The sequence below is a fragment of the Mus musculus genome, chromosome 5, assembly GCF_000001635.26.
Source record: "Mus musculus strain C57BL/6J chromosome 5, GRCm38.p6 C57BL/6J".
Lineage (NCBI taxonomy): Eukaryota > Metazoa > Chordata > Mammalia > Rodentia > Muridae > Mus > Mus musculus.
Window position 1 is genome coordinate 71,501,807 of NC_000071.6, and position 15,753 is coordinate 71,517,559.

The 15,753-nt window shown below is 38.4% G+C and overlaps 1 protein-coding gene across 1 annotated transcript in view; it reads right to left on the minus strand.

The window, feature by feature from the left end:
- Cox7b2 (cytochrome c oxidase subunit 7B2) overlaps positions 1–15,753 on the minus strand; it is a 105,383-nt gene that overhangs the window by 58,984 nt on the left and 30,646 nt on the right. Inside the window, exon 2 of the mRNA NM_030052.3 lies at positions 1,645–1,707. The gene's annotated coding sequence lies outside the window, so the exon portion shown is untranslated. The remainder of the gene's footprint in view (positions 1–1,644; positions 1,708–15,753) is intronic.

The following is a 15,753-nucleotide window of genomic DNA, read 5'->3' on the forward strand; positions in this document are numbered from 1 at the left end:
CCTAAGAAAGTCTCAGTATGTGTGTCTTTTTCACAAGGTAAATTTCTTAAAAGATAAACATAATTGAGTTCTCTTGTTTAACTAGTAAAATGCCCATCAATTTACCAAGACAGAATTGTTAACAGAAATTTCCCATAACAAGGTTTATTCCCCACCCAAAGTTGTGCCTTAATAATTAATATCAGTATGCATAATTGCACAATGGATGGCATGTTAACATGAGATAAAGAACTTTAGAAATCACATATTCTCATATTCTGCTTTCAAACTGATCCTATATCTGAGCAGGGATCGACACCAGAAAAATGTGTGACTGCACATCTGTGGAAAATTATACACCATATACCTGCTGGCCAAGCTAGCAGGAAAAGAAAGATCATCACTATCTTATAGCACAAGGAGATTCTAAAAGCCACGTAAATTCCACAGAACCATGATTATATGACCACACCAGGGGGCGCTCTTAACACTGAAATGATGGATGACATTTTATTCTACTTAGTGGTCTCGGCTGGCTGAAAAGAAAGGGTTTTTTTGTTTGTTTGTTTTTGTCATTTGGCTTTTTGGTTGTTATTTTTTAACCTTTGTATAACTATTTTTAAGTGCTCCTCTCTTGTACGTGCTCACTGACAGCACACAGATTTTCTTCTGCAGCCTACTGTTAGCACTAGGAAGCTAGTCTATCAAGGAAAGTTTTTTCTCCACTAGGAAATGTTTATTTTGGAAACATTGTGTCAACTTAACTCACATCAACCTCTTATTCTCCCTGTAGTTAGACTGATTACCATTAACATAAAGACATAACATGTTTTGATGAGCACAGACGTTTAAAATATATTACTAATGTAAATTAAAAAAAAAAAAAAACTCCCTATCAGAGGGACCTTTTAATTCCTTCCAGCCCCCCCCCTTAAAAAGGAAGTATGATTTGATGTGTGTGAGTGTGTGACAGAGACAGAGGGTGTGTGTGCATGTGTTTTGTGTGGGTTTGTGTTAATATGAAGAAAGCACTGTACAACTAACTGTGCTTCACCCTCAAAGGTTCTGTAAGCAATAACAGAAAGCTCTTGGATGAAAGTTGTGTGCTAGGACTGAGCCACACCAAAACAAGGTTTGTCCAGTACACATCTTGGGGTTCACAATGTGATCAAATATCCGAACAAATATCCGACAACACATTTGCGCTTAACACTTTCTGGTTTACTTGTATTCTTTGTAATAGTCTTACTTTTTGTTAGAGTGTTACAATTTTTTGGTTGTTGTTTTGGTTTGGTAGATACAGTCTCATAATGTAAAGGCTTGCCTCAATTTTGCTTTGTGGCCAACGATGGCATTGAAGTCCTGACCTTCCTAACTCTCAAGTACTGGAAGGAAACATGAGTACTAGAAATAAAATTTAAGAAACGTGTTAAAAAAAAAAAAGTTCTGTAAGCAGGTCTAGCAGACTTGAATTCACACCTGGAATTTACACAGTAGCCTAGACGGACCTTGAATTTATGATTGTCCTACCTCAGTCTTACCAAGTGGTAGCTACAACCACTGCCATGTGGCAGATACACTATTCTAAATGTTATTCAAAACAGGACATTGCAATGGAATCCTAATCTAGAGCGCTCTAACCCACTTCTCTAATGTTCTCATTACCTGCAAAGTCAGTCGAGAACAGACAAGAACAGACGCTCTCCTCAGAAGTTCTGACTCAGCTGCCTAAAAGCACAGAAGAAAAATCAATGTGAGTTTTCAGAGAAACAGAAAATGACAACAGGGAAATAGGCTATGCTACCCACAAAGGGTCACAATAGTACTCCATTAAAAGCAATGTTTGCACACAAAGGGCACCCAAGAAACATAAATTTTATGAAATGACTCAAACATGAAATGTAAGCAAAGTACGGGGCAAGACGTCATGTCATGCCTGTCTGCCTATGGTTCTAGGGACAGGGGCTTGTAAAGTGTTTCTCAGCCCCAGCTGAGATCACTGTTTTATCTGTAAGGAACCTCCTGAGTGATACCACCTGTAGTCAGGCAGGCATTAAACATTACTGCCACTGGGCGGTGGTGGCACATACCTTTAATCCCAGCACTTGGGCGGCAGAGGCAGAGAGGCAGAGGAGAGGCAGAGAGGCAGAGGAGAGGCAGAGAGGCAGAGGAGAGGCAGAGAGGCAGAGAGGCAGAGAGGCAGAGAGGCAGAGAGGCAGAGGGATTTCTGAGTTCAAGGCCAGCCTGGTCTACAGAGTGAGTTCCAGGACAGCCAGGGCTACACAGAGAAACCCTGTCTCGAAAACAAACAAACAAAAAGATTTACTGCCAAGATCCACCTCATATAGTGATGAAATTTAGGAAACTTGGAGGTGTCTCTTTTACATTTGTGCCCTAAAATCAATTTATGAGTAAACTAATACCTCTATGCTATGGAAATCAAATATTTTCATTTTATAGAAGTAGCAAAGATTTGAAGTGAAATAACATGAAGGAAATGCATACATCTACTTAATAGTTTCAACTGAAGTCCACCTGAGTGACAGCAAGCTCTCTTCCACAAAGCAGATGTTAACATGGTGTGGGGAAATGTGAACAGGCAAAAAAATAAGAGGACACGGAACAAACAGGAAAGGCACTGGCCTCAGAGTAGAAGACTCGATAGGAAAGATATGTTGAATGAGGAATCTGAAAACTGCCATTACCTACTTTATATCCTTCTTGGGGTTTGTCCTGAGACTTTCAGCAAAGTGCCATACAGCCAAAGCAACACAGAACAGAATATAATCTGACAGGAAAAGCTGTGAGTTCCTGCAAAAAGCTAAATCAAAGCAGTGGCACTAGTGTTCTCGGTGGTCCATCCTAGAAACACATCTGGAGATAGTTGATGTAAAGGAAGAGGTTAGTCCCCGTTAGGACTGGAATGGAGAGTAAAAGGCATACTAGCAACTGAAGGTCACATTTCAGTTGATGACAGAGACACAGCCAAGATATTAACAAAACTGAAAACTTGATGCCATTACACTTCCGCCAGCACTTAGGATTCTTGGATGAAAGCAAAGGGCTAAGGACTCAGAGATAGGAAAGAGCAACTGCATTTCCCTACTCACTCACCTGCTCAGATACCCAGTAGTTTTCAAGAAACGCCTGTGTTCCAGACACAGTTTGAGGACTAGGAAAAAAACAAAAGTGCTTGCATTCATGCAATCCACATTCTTGCAAGGAATGGGGATCCTAAACAAGAACTCATACGATACAGTGTTGTACTAAGACAGCTAAGCGTCATGATGATAAAGAGGTGAGCATTGTTAGGGCAATTGGGAACAAACAACAACAGCAAGAACAGGGCAGTAAGAACCCGTTTATATGTCCCTCCCCACAGAGAGAGAGTGGACTCGGGAACAGGCATATGAAGAAAAGAGGTCTCCAGTAGCAAGAAATGGCCAGTAGAAGGCCCTACACTTGGAAGGGTGCCTCCTCACTCACTCAAAGGACAACAATTGGAACTCAATAAAAAGAAATTAAGAAAAAAAAAGAACTAAGCACGTAATTTTTGCAGACAATAAAATAGGAAGAACTTTGATGAAGAGGAAATAGTTCAGAAAAATAAGGGACAAAATTTTCTCATTTGTAGATATGACTTGTAAAAGAACACAGAGTATGGGATGATACACATGTCTTTAATCTGAACAAGGGCAGCTGGAATTAGTGGTACAAAAAAAATCAGGTGATTAGAGAAACTGATTTGCTGCAGTGAGTTTGTGAAATATAAGTTGTTTAGCAGGCATAATTTTAAACACGTGAGATCCATGAGTGAGAGGCAAGAGAGAAGGATAAAGCAGAGACCTATCCACAGACTGTGTAGGCTTCAGAGTGGCCCACTCTCTTCAACCTCTGGTGTTCACACCCCACTATGACTCCCATCTCCTGGAGTGAAGGCAAACCTTCTAACTTGTTTATAACCCATAAAATGAGAGTAGTGACATAATTCACCAAATTACCATTATAATTACACTATTTCCTTATTACTATAGCCTTAAACAATTTCTCCAAAGTAAATACACATCAGGGAACCAGAATAAATAAGAACTAAGGACAGCTTCTAGCTGCCCATTTGCAAAGTCACCAGATTCCAAAGAACAAGCTCCTCCCATGGCCCTAAGGAAATAAATTCTTCCAACAATCCAAGCAAGTGTGGAAATAAATCTCAGCTCTCCAGGTAACATCCCAGTTGCAGATGACAGCCTGAGTGTGGTCATAAGCGAGGATTCAGCTGAGTTACGACTAGACTTCTGCTCCATAAAAACTGAGATTATAAAATGGGTGTTATTTTAAAATGCCAAGTTTATGGTAATTTGTTATGTACCAGTAGAAAGTAACATTAAACCCTAGGCGGCTGCAAAATTTAGAGGCCAGGGAGATATGTAAAGCAAAGAAAATGCGAAACAAGAAAAGGCAATGAAGTCAGAAAGAAATCAAGGGTTTTTATTTTTATTTATTTATTTTTTTCAAGAAAGAGATTGCTAGCTTTCTCCAAGAGGCAAAGGAAAATGGCAGGCTGGGACTGGAAGCTTCCAGGTACTGAGCAATCAGGGGTGCTGTAAGAAAGAAGGTCTGACCACGTCCTTCTGTCTTTAAGGTTCTTCTTCCCACTTCCTAAGACAAATGGTAAAAGGAGTTGATGTTCCACAGGGACTAGTACACGCCAGGAAGTATTTGCTTTCTTTCCGTTGTAGGTTCTCCCGCACTAATAATCCTAGTTCTTCAACTGAAAGCTTCTCGGCTGAATCTTACCAACGATGATGTATCTTGCCAAAGTTGTGGGAAGTAATGGGGCTTTGTAATCTAGTCAGTTGTTAACTGCTAAAGTAAATGACATTCAGTCTTACTCAAAGCCTTAGAAGACCCAATTAGTGCCAAAGTTGTGATACTTCATGTTTATAAGTCTTTGAAAGTTGGTATTTCAAAACTGGCTAAAAACACAGAATCACTGTTGGCTCATTTTAATTACTAAGTAGCTACCATAACCTATTTTTAAACTTTTTATTGTACAACATGCTTAGGTTGCCTTTTAATTTATTTTTTTCATAAAACAAAAAAAGAGATCAATACAAGTTCCTCTAATAAGGAAGTATTATATTCAAAGTCCTGAGCTGGCTAGGTCTTGTTCAGTGAAAGCAGCTCCCTGCTGCTTTTTGTAACATTGAAAATCTGTGTACAAACTTACACTATTTATAAAGTACCATGACACAAACAAAGACTGCTATGCCCTAAAGTGATTAGTATTCAGCCTTTATCTAGATTTATCTATGCTTGGATCCTATTTTCCTAGAGTGCTTTAAAAACAATTTTTTCTTCCACTCATTTAATGAAGATTTAGTGAGCAAGGCCTTCTCAGTTACATAAAGGCACAAGTTAGATAAAAAACAGAGAGGTATTTAAGTCACTGTTTTAAAAGTACATCTCAAGTATAAACCTTTCTCCTACTTCTTCATTATGTGTATAATTATGAGTATTCATATTTGATAAACATAATTTTAAAAAGCATTTTCATGTAGCAGTAATACAAATCTGTCCTTTGCAACAGGAGTTCTACCGTAGGTCTCTAGTGCTTGAGGCCTAAGGAGTCAATCAGTTCCTCCCGATTTGCTTTGTTGCCCGTTCATTACCTCAATTAATTTTAATGGCATTTTTAGCTCTTAAATTTGAAACACATCCTGACATGGGAGGAAAAGCTGCAAAGAATATTCATTCATTAATTTCTTCTAACATTAACATGTTATATAAAGTGCAAGATCTTAATAGTAATCTAATATTATTAAATGAAATAGTTTTGATTTGATATTTACCCATTTCTCTATAAATGGTCTCCCATCCTAAGATCCTTTCCAGGACCCATGTTTTATTTATCTGCTACTGAAAGACCCCCGAAGGGAGACCCTCAATCAAGTCTCAGGGATCGCGAGCCCAGAAAGCCACAACAGTCAAGCTTGCTGCAAACACACAAGGTTTTAATGGCACACAAACCAGCATGCTGAGGTCGAGACCCATACACCACGTAGGGGTAGAGGAGTCCGACTACTACCCTATTTTCCAGCAGGCTTATAAAGGCAAAAACCACAACCTAGGGGGAGGATTGGAGAGGAAATAGGGGAAGTCTAGGGGCGGATATTTACTTCAAGGCACCTGGGACATTGAAACATTTTGTGGTTGTTTTTCCCAAAAGTTCAGGGGAATTAGGCCATCTGGCCGGGGGCCGGGGCCCGGGGCCGGGGCCCATGTTCTCAGGGCAGTCAGTATTTTTTTTTTTTAATTTTTCACTACTTCTCCTTAGGATCCTCTGATCTCCAAGTCTCTGGGTCTTCACTTTGCTTTCATTTTTGGTTTGTTTCTTGAGACAGGGTCTCCTCATGCAGCCCAGGCTGGTCTCCAGTTCATCACCCTCCCTTCTTGGCTTCCTGAATTCTGGAGTTATAGGCATGTCTACCATGCCTTGCCAGAGGTCATATTTTGTACAAGTACTGACTAGTTATTCTGTAGAACATATGCAGTAATTTTAACTAGAGCTATTTTAAATTACAATAAAGTAATACCTTTTAGTGAGACTATCACAAAAGAAACTGTTGTAAACTTCTCAGAAAATTACACCAAGAGGTTAATGATATAGTAATATGCATGGCTTCCAATGATATATGTCTTTATTGTTTGAGTAAGCTGGTATCAGAATTTTCCAAAATTGATGTAATTAATAGGTATACTGCGAAGATGACTTAGTTCATCCATGTTCTGTTCTTATTGTTTCCCACTAGTCATAAAACACAGGGGAGATTGCCTGCCACATGTTAAAGTGGTATTATCACAATTCCCTATATTTTTCTAATTTATTAAATGAACTACCTTTTCTCTCTTTTTAAATAAATTATTAATAGCAGGGATGACTCACAGTTACTTTATTTTAATCTCTGTGCTAGCATCAAATTTATTGTTTGTTTTATTCCTGGATTAGTTCCAACTTTGGTCATTAAATGATTTTCCGGTTGTCTCCTATGCTATTATGACAATTGTCTTTTCAATCCTGTATTTTCTTACTTCTTACACTACAAGATACTGAAGAAAACATCCATACTTTTGTTATACTAACTTGGGAACTGGCCATTTGTCTGAAGATTATTTTTTATTCTGACTGATTAATAATCATTATCCCTGAGATAGTCAAGACCACAGCTACAATATACATGTACACATATGCACATACGCATATATACTTCATTTTCATAATTTGTTATTGAACTTATGAATTTACTCAGTAAAATTTATTTGTAACCCCTAAATCAATTCTTTAGGCATTTTTCAGTTATTCAATATACTGTAGAGCAATGCCATGATCCAAGAGCAGAGCATAGAGCAATGCCATGATCCAAGAGCAGAGCATAGAGCAATGCCATGATCCAAGACCAGAGCATAGAGCAATGCCATGATCCAAGACCAGAGCAGTGAAAACCCTCAGTCATCAAACCCAGTGCAAAGTAATCTCTCTGTCTTCCTTATGCATTCTCACACTTTGGGTGGTCTATACATTGGCGAACTTGTATGTATTTTTGTGCTTTTAGTTAATGATATTACGGTCTACATTGCCTTTAAATATTTATTGAAATTCATTTAATGTTCCTAAATACAGAGCGCTGATGATTGCTTCAAGGAAAAAAGCTGTAAGATGTATTCAGGAATGTTCCGTATTATTGTCTGTGACTTCGATGTTTTTTGTTGTTGTTGTTTTGTTTTGTTTAAAAAAAAAAAGCATGTGTTTGTGTGTATTTAAAAAGAAACACACACATAAAGCAAGGCTAGTGATAGTTGGCACAAACATTTTCCTGATGCCTCAAGATGATGAACACTGTTTATTAGTGATTGTTTCTTCCTTTGAAAAATCTATTTAGTTAATCTCCACAGACCATTCTTAATGATCTTTAATACATAGTTTGCTACAGGTAATATTTCTGTCAGAAAAATAGCTAGGAAAGCTGTTCTTCCATTTTGTTGTTACCTTTGAACTACAAAGCTTTTGAAGTTTGGTATAGTCCTGTAAATTGCAAGCCATATTTCCTGAGTACCTGGAATCGTCCTCATAAAGTCATTACTTATGCCCAGATCTCAAACTTATGCTTTACTGAGAGAAGCCAGATACAGAATCCATGTCAACTGAAGGATGGGGATGCTGAAGGCAGAGTGGGTCTGTATTCATACCAATAGCATGATGTCTTTATAAACATGGCACTGTAGTATACCTGAAAATCGGGAATGCAGACACCTCCATTAATTTTTATTTATTATTACTGTTTTGCCTATCGTTTGTGAGTGTGTGTGTTAAGTAAAATACAAGATATTTTTCAATATCTTTGAGGAAATGAGTATAACTAGGATAGGAATCCTACTGAGTATGCAGATCGTATTTGGTAAAATGGCTATTTTTCACAGTAGCTATTTTTATCATTTGTTGAGCATGGAAGATCTTCCATATTCTGTTACCTTCAATTCTTTTAATATGTTTATTATTTCTTTATGTCAAGACTACTGATTTTTGGTTTGGTGGCAGGGTGGGGGGTTTCATTGTAGCCTCCCCCAGCCTTGAGCAGGCTCACACAGACCTATTCTGCCACTGTGAATGAGACCACCTAGGGTGGAGTCTTCTGTCTATTGTTCTGTCACCTGCTCTGCTCTTCTCCAAGATGCTACCCACTGAGAGGCAGAACTTGTCTTCCTGAGATATTCCTGAGATGCTAACAGCTCTAGCAGACTAAGTGCTAACAACTTGGCAGCAAAGCATCAAGAAGCCTGGCATTCCCACTTTATAAGTACAGACTCTTAGTAAACATTGGGCCTTGATCAGAAATCTGTCTTAGTCTCCTTTCTTCTCTTGCCATTTCCTCCCTTACTGTTCCTGCCTTCACCTCAGGAACCCAATACGTGTGGCCACAGGTGGCTACAGTTCATTACTATTCACTAGAACACACGGTGCTGCAAGGTACTATACACACTTCTAGAGGAGCAAAACAAGCCTCAATATCACTCAGCTCTGGAACCTGCAAGTTCCACCACCAAGTGGCCTCGGGAGATAGTCCCACTGGTACAGTTTTATGGATGTCACGGGAGTAACAAACCATTTTCTGATTAGATCTAAGCTGCATCGCATAAGATGGGTCAGACACAAAGGAACCAAAATCTATGACGAGATGGGTCATAGGCCCTAGAGTGCATGGCAGGGGGCATCTCTGCAACAACCTCAGCCAGCATAGTAATGATCCACAGAAGATAAAAAGGAAGTTAGTTCAAAACAGCTAAGTAGCCAATGTTGGTTCAAACTTAGGAAATCTTACTGAGTTACTTATTTTAGGTACATTTAAGAACAGCACAATTGTGTCCAATTTTCTGAGGAACCTCCAGACTGACTTCCAGAGTAGCTGTACAAGCTTGTAATCCCACCAGCAATGGAGGAGTGTTCCTCTTTCTCAACATCCTTGCCAGCATCTGCTGTCACCTGAATTTTTGATCTTAGCCATCCTGACTGGTGTGGCTGTCACCTGAATTTTTGATCTTAGCCATCCTGACTGGTGTGAGGTGGAATCTCAAGGTTGTTTTGATATGCATTTCCCTGATGATTAAGGATGTTGAACACTTTTTTTTTTCAGGTGCTTCTCAGCCATTCGGTATTCCTCTGTTGAGAATTCTTTGTTTAGCTCTGAACCCCATTTTTAATGGGATTATTTGAATTTCTGGAGTCCAGCTTCTTGAGCTCTTTGTATATATTGGATATTAGTTCCCTATCAGATTTAGGACTGGTAAAAATCCTTTCCCAATCTGTTGGTTGCCTTTTAGTCTTATTGACGATGTCTTTTGCCTTACAGAAGCTTTGAATATCTAATGACTTCTTTTGTGATTGGGTTACCGCACTAAGGATGATATCCTTCAGATATACCCATTTGTCCAAGAATTTCATAAATCCATTGTTTTTAATAGCTGAGTAGTACTCCACTGTGTAATGTACCACATTTTCTGTATCCATTCTTCTGTTGAGGGACATCTGGGTTCTTTCCAGCTTCTGGCTATTATAAATAAGGCTGCTATGAACATAGTGGAGCATGTGTTCTTATTACCAGTTGGAACTTCTTCTGGGTATATGCCCAGGAGAGATATTGCTGCATCTTCACCGATAAGTGGATATTAGCCCAGAAACATAGAACACCCAAGATACAATTTGCAAAACAAAAGAAAATCAAGAAGAGGGAAGACCAATGGGTGTATACTTCATTCCTCCATAGAATAGGGAACAAAATACCCAGAAAGGAGTTACAGAAACAAAGTTTGGAGCTAAGACGAAAGGATGGATGATCCAGAGACTACACCACCCGGGGATCCATCCCAAAATCAACCACCAAACCCAGATACTATTGCATATGCCAGAAAGATTTTGCTGAAGGGACCCTGTTATAGCTGTCTCATATGAGGCTATGCCAGTGCCTGGCAAATATAGAAGTGGATGCTCAGTTATCTATAAGAAGGAACACAGGGTCACCAATGGAGAAGCTAGAGAAAGCACCCAAGGAGCTGAAGGGGTCTGCAACCCTATAGGTGGAACAACAATATAAACTAACCAGTACCCCCAGAGCTCGTATCTCTAGCTGCATATGTAGCAGAAGATGGCCTAGTTGGCCATCACTGGGAAGAGAGGCCCCTTGGTATTGCAAACTTTATATGCTCCAGTACAAGGGAATGCCAGGGCCAAGAAGCGGGAGTGGGTTTGTAGGGGAGCAAGGTGGGGGTAGGGTATAGGGAATTTTCGGGATAGCATTTGAAATGTATATAAAAAATATCTAATAAAATTTTTTTAAAAAACAGCCAGAAAAAAAACAACAAAACAAACAAACAAACAACAGCACAATTTGGTGAAAACCTTCCAGGTGATAATTAACTCAATTCTATGTCCAAAACAAAGCACCAAAGAAGCTTAATAAGTAAGATGCAACAACATCAAAAGTCTTTGTAAAATGTGTGGAACAACTTCCATAAAGATGAGCTCTATATATTGACTGAGAAAAATCAAACTCAGAATAAGGGTCTAGGAGGATCTATTGTTGTCTTGGCCACATAGATATCTCAGATTACCATGTCTATTCCTACTGTTCTGCACAGGTAACAGGTTATACATCCCTCCTTTTGAACAGACAACTGTGTTTAACATTTAGGTTCCCCAGTGCTTATCTTTTAACACAAGGACTTCTGTACCTCCTACACAAGAAAAGAATCCAATACTATTATTTTCCTAAATGGAAAAATAACTTAAATGATTATATTAAATGAGTTAAGGATATACCCATTGGTTAGAGATTCTTTCAGCACTCAACAGCAAAGCTCTCTCTTCTCAGTAGATGGCAATTAACAAAGGCTTTAATGCACAAGCAGAAAATAAAAAGAAACTATGGAGTAGTAAGCACTAAGTATGTCATTCAGAACATGTTCCTTCCAAGGTTCAGCAATTTTTGCAGAAGAGACAGAAGGGTTACAGGAGCCAGAGGTTGTTGATAACATCAGAAAAGTGTTTTTCAGACACAATAAGGTAAGTGTACATATGCCCTTCCATGTGCATGTGACAGAGCTACACAAACTGAACCAGACAAAATCCTAGCATAGAGGGAAGATGGACAAGTAATCACACCATTAACTGAGGAGCTGCTGGAATTTGATAGCTTCTGACAGAAGCAGAGTTAGTTTTCTTTAAGGATGCAAGCAACCTCTGTAAGGCTAACCAAACATCAGGGTAGCCCCTGCTCCCAGGACTTGCAAGGCAACACAAACCGGACTTGATGATGTTACAGAGAAAGAAAAAGACATAAATACTCTAAAATTTGGCAACAAGTAATAGGACAGTGCTAATGGAAGGATATTTTTGATGTGGATGGATAGTGCTCTCTCTAAAGCTATGAAATTTTAAACAAAATTCTCAGTGCTAGGTATAAGACTACCTCCCTTAAGAGTGGCTGGTCAGAAAGGCTCCAAAAGACACACTTCCCCCAAAACAACACAGGCTGCTGCACGTGTTCATTTCTGTACAACAGAATTTAATGAAGATCCTGTTGCTGAAGACACTGCATACGAGCAATAGGATGTAGGGAATTCAAGTTGGAATCAAGCAGAAAGTTTCTCCCTTTTGTTTCACTTTCACAGTGCTAGGAGGTCCTGCTTAGGTTGCTAGGAGAATGGACCATCTTATTGATCTGTGCATCTTGTGTGCTAAGAACCTTCTAGGTCAGATGTGTCTTCTAGTACATTAGAGAAGTGACTGTTATGTTCATCACTAACCACTTTCTGATTTGATTAGAAGCCTACTCAGATTTGTTTTTGCAATATGATCATAATCTCAAACTGCCTTTTAAATATCGATGATTATGTTTATATTTACAAAACAGTGCTATAGCTCAATCTTCATCATAAAAGCTTACTTTAGCAGGCAGTGGTTAATAAAAAAACCTACTATGTGCCAAAGGCTGAGAACAAGTGATGCTGATATGCTTGGTTTAGCAGAAGTTTAGAAAAAATGTAAAGTCAGTGGAAGGGACTATGTGAGCAAAACATGACAGAGCTGTTACCTCTCCCAGCAGCTGTAGTTACCTGTTCCAGACTTGTACAGATTATGACCTTCAATGTTTCAACAGGAGTAGAGAAAGGATCCATGAAGCCCCATTCTTCCTTAAGAGGTTTATCAGGATTTCATTTTCTTCCTTGATATAGCCAATAACAGCTTACCTCTACTTTGGTAAACAACCTTCCACCTCTGCTCAAACAAGCATTTCTAATTAAATGTAATGGGACACTCACAAAAACAGACAAGAAAGAAGATGGGTTTCAAGCAGGGGTGCAAAGTACAGGAAGATAGGAGATGAAAATAACTAAAGTGCAATTTTTACAAACACAAACACACACACACACACACAAAGAATTGGACCAAAAATGCAACTTATTGTCTTAAGCAATACAGGGCTCATTGAAGACACTACTTTGTTGCAAGATATTTGACTACACTGTGAACCCCAAGATTGTGTTAGTTACTGAAAAAAAAAGTCTAGTTGTGGTGTGGCTCAGTTTTAGCACACACCTTTAATCCCTCTAGCTGGCATACAGACATGCCCTTAGTACACACTTTTAGTGAAGGTAAAGTTAGTTTATAGAAGAAAACACCTATTTTTAAAAGTGATATCTGAGTGTCAAAATAAGTGATCAGAAAAAGATTTGACAGAATAGGATATGCCCAACTCTCACAAGAAGAGAGAAGAAAATGTGGCTACTTAAGAATGATCAGTGCAGACATAAATAAATAAATAAATAAATAAATAAATAAATAAATAAATAAGAAGGAGGAGGCAGTTTACCAGGAGAGTTTAACAGAGACAGGTTGAAGACAGAACAGGCTAGACACAAGGAAAGACAGAACAAGACAGAGAATTAGAAGGGGCAGAAAATTAGAACAGATTACTATAGTTAGCTTGAGGTCAAGCAGAACAATCCAGAAGAGGCTGAGAGAGAAAAGGCCAGACTGAATCAGTTAGCATGGAGAGAAATTTTGAGCCATAACAGCTGAGATGACCAACTAGCCAGAGGTCAGAAGGAACTAGAAAAGGCATGCTTGTTAAGCAATATGTCTCAGAGGCTAAAAACATTCTAGGCCTAGATAAGATTGAATGGAGGCTAGAAGCTTCCAGGACTAGACCTAAGTTAACAGACTGAGGCAGTAAACCTCCAGATAACAATTACACCAGGCAAATGAAAGTTACTTTTATACTATTTCCCACAGTAATTTTATTTCTTCATTCTAAGTTATTATTTTGTTATATAATAAGTGCTTTATTGGGTACGTGTACATTTGTCTTTTACTGTCACTCTCTCTGAAATCAGTGTTCATTTTATCTTTGTGACCCACAAAATATTCTATAATTTAAAGAGTTAGATTTATACAGTGGTAGTCTACTAAAATATGACTAAATGATACATTTTAATTTACTAGATTCTATATAACCTATAAATAAACAATATTTCTTCTTTTCCTAGAATCTAGGTGTGTCACATAAAGCTATATACCCGTATGCTTCAAATACATAGCAAGATAACATTTAAAACCAAAAAATCAAATGTCTTATAATAATGATATATATAAAGTAATAATTGAATCAGCAATGATCAAGAAAAGAGCTTTTTTGGTATTCCTATTAACTTTGGATAATTTAGACTACATAGTACAATGAGTATAAAATTGGAATAACATACACTTTGCACCTTTGTCTCAAGGAACATCATGCAATACAGGGTGGAAAGATCACAGCAGACTACCAAGATGTTTGCTATGAAACAGTGTCTCCTAGAAATGGCTGCATAAACAATAATGAGCAGAAGTACTATGAAATGAACATATTAATGTGTAAGGAGGAGATTTCACAGTCTCTCATTTGTAGGCAAAGAGCTATAGGAAACTGCTGACCACATGAAGGAGATTATATTATAGTCTTTCCTAGTGATGAACCCCTTTATTGATTGGCAGAGCAACACGGATCAACAGATGTCTATTATAAGATTTCTGTAAGACCTGGGAAAAATGCATTTGTGTATACATACATTTTGTATATAAGTAAACAAATATAGTTCAAGTGAACTTTTCTCAGTAGTGCTGACAGTGTACCCTCCAAGAGAAAAGACCACCTAACAGAATCCCAATATCAGACACGAAAAGCCCTCTTTTGAGTTGTTGATCAGGGCTTTCCAAGACATTCCCAAATAATATAGCCTATTGCTCTTGCCCTTGGTTCCTACCAGTGGTTGAGGGTAAGTCCCTGTTGCTAAAGACACCATGAACTTCAGACAAAGGGCCCATAGGCCACTGAGCTGGAACTGACCTGCATGTCTCCTCTCTAAGGTCTAGCTTTTATAGTACTAGGAAATGTCATGCAAGCTTCCAAAAGAGGGACGCAATGAGCAGTCCTATCAAGCTATGAACCTATAAAGGACAACACCAGTCAACATGGCACAATAACCCTAAAGGCCTAATGGTGGCATGCATACCTCGGTGGTAAGAAAGGTCTCAAATGATTTTGAAGACTTACTCAACAAGAGGAAAGCCTGGGCACTGGAAAATTTAGCCAACTTCTCACTGGTAGAGCCCAGATAATGGAAGAGAACTTAGAACTACCACTTTACTAAACCAGCATAATCTCTAACAAGAATCCAAATATTTCCCTTATGCCCACAAATAATTGTAGTCCTCACCTCTCCCCAAGAACTCTCGGTTCAAAACAGAAAGAAAATCACACCCTATCAAACTGCAGACTTGTAGAACCAAGTCCAAATGGATACATCTACAAAACCTTCCTGCATCCAAGGCTCAAAGAACATTGCAGAAGAAAAATAAAAAGAAACCATCAATGATTATCCAGAAATGGCCTGTTATGAGGTTTTGAAGAAACTGTATGTCAAAAGAAGTGCAGTTATTAAAATAATATATACTTCAGAATATTGTACATTACTTTTAAAGTCCTATTTATGAAAAATGTAATGGCATGAAATGAAAACCGTTCTTAAATTGGTTCACTTTTGTCTTTTTCATTCAGATGGGTATTTGGGTAGTTAAATACATAAAACTAGAGAAAGTGGTGATTTAGCTGTCTAGCTATCTAATGGATGATTAGCTTTCCTTTGTATTGAGGAAAAATAATTCATGTATCTTTCACAATTCAA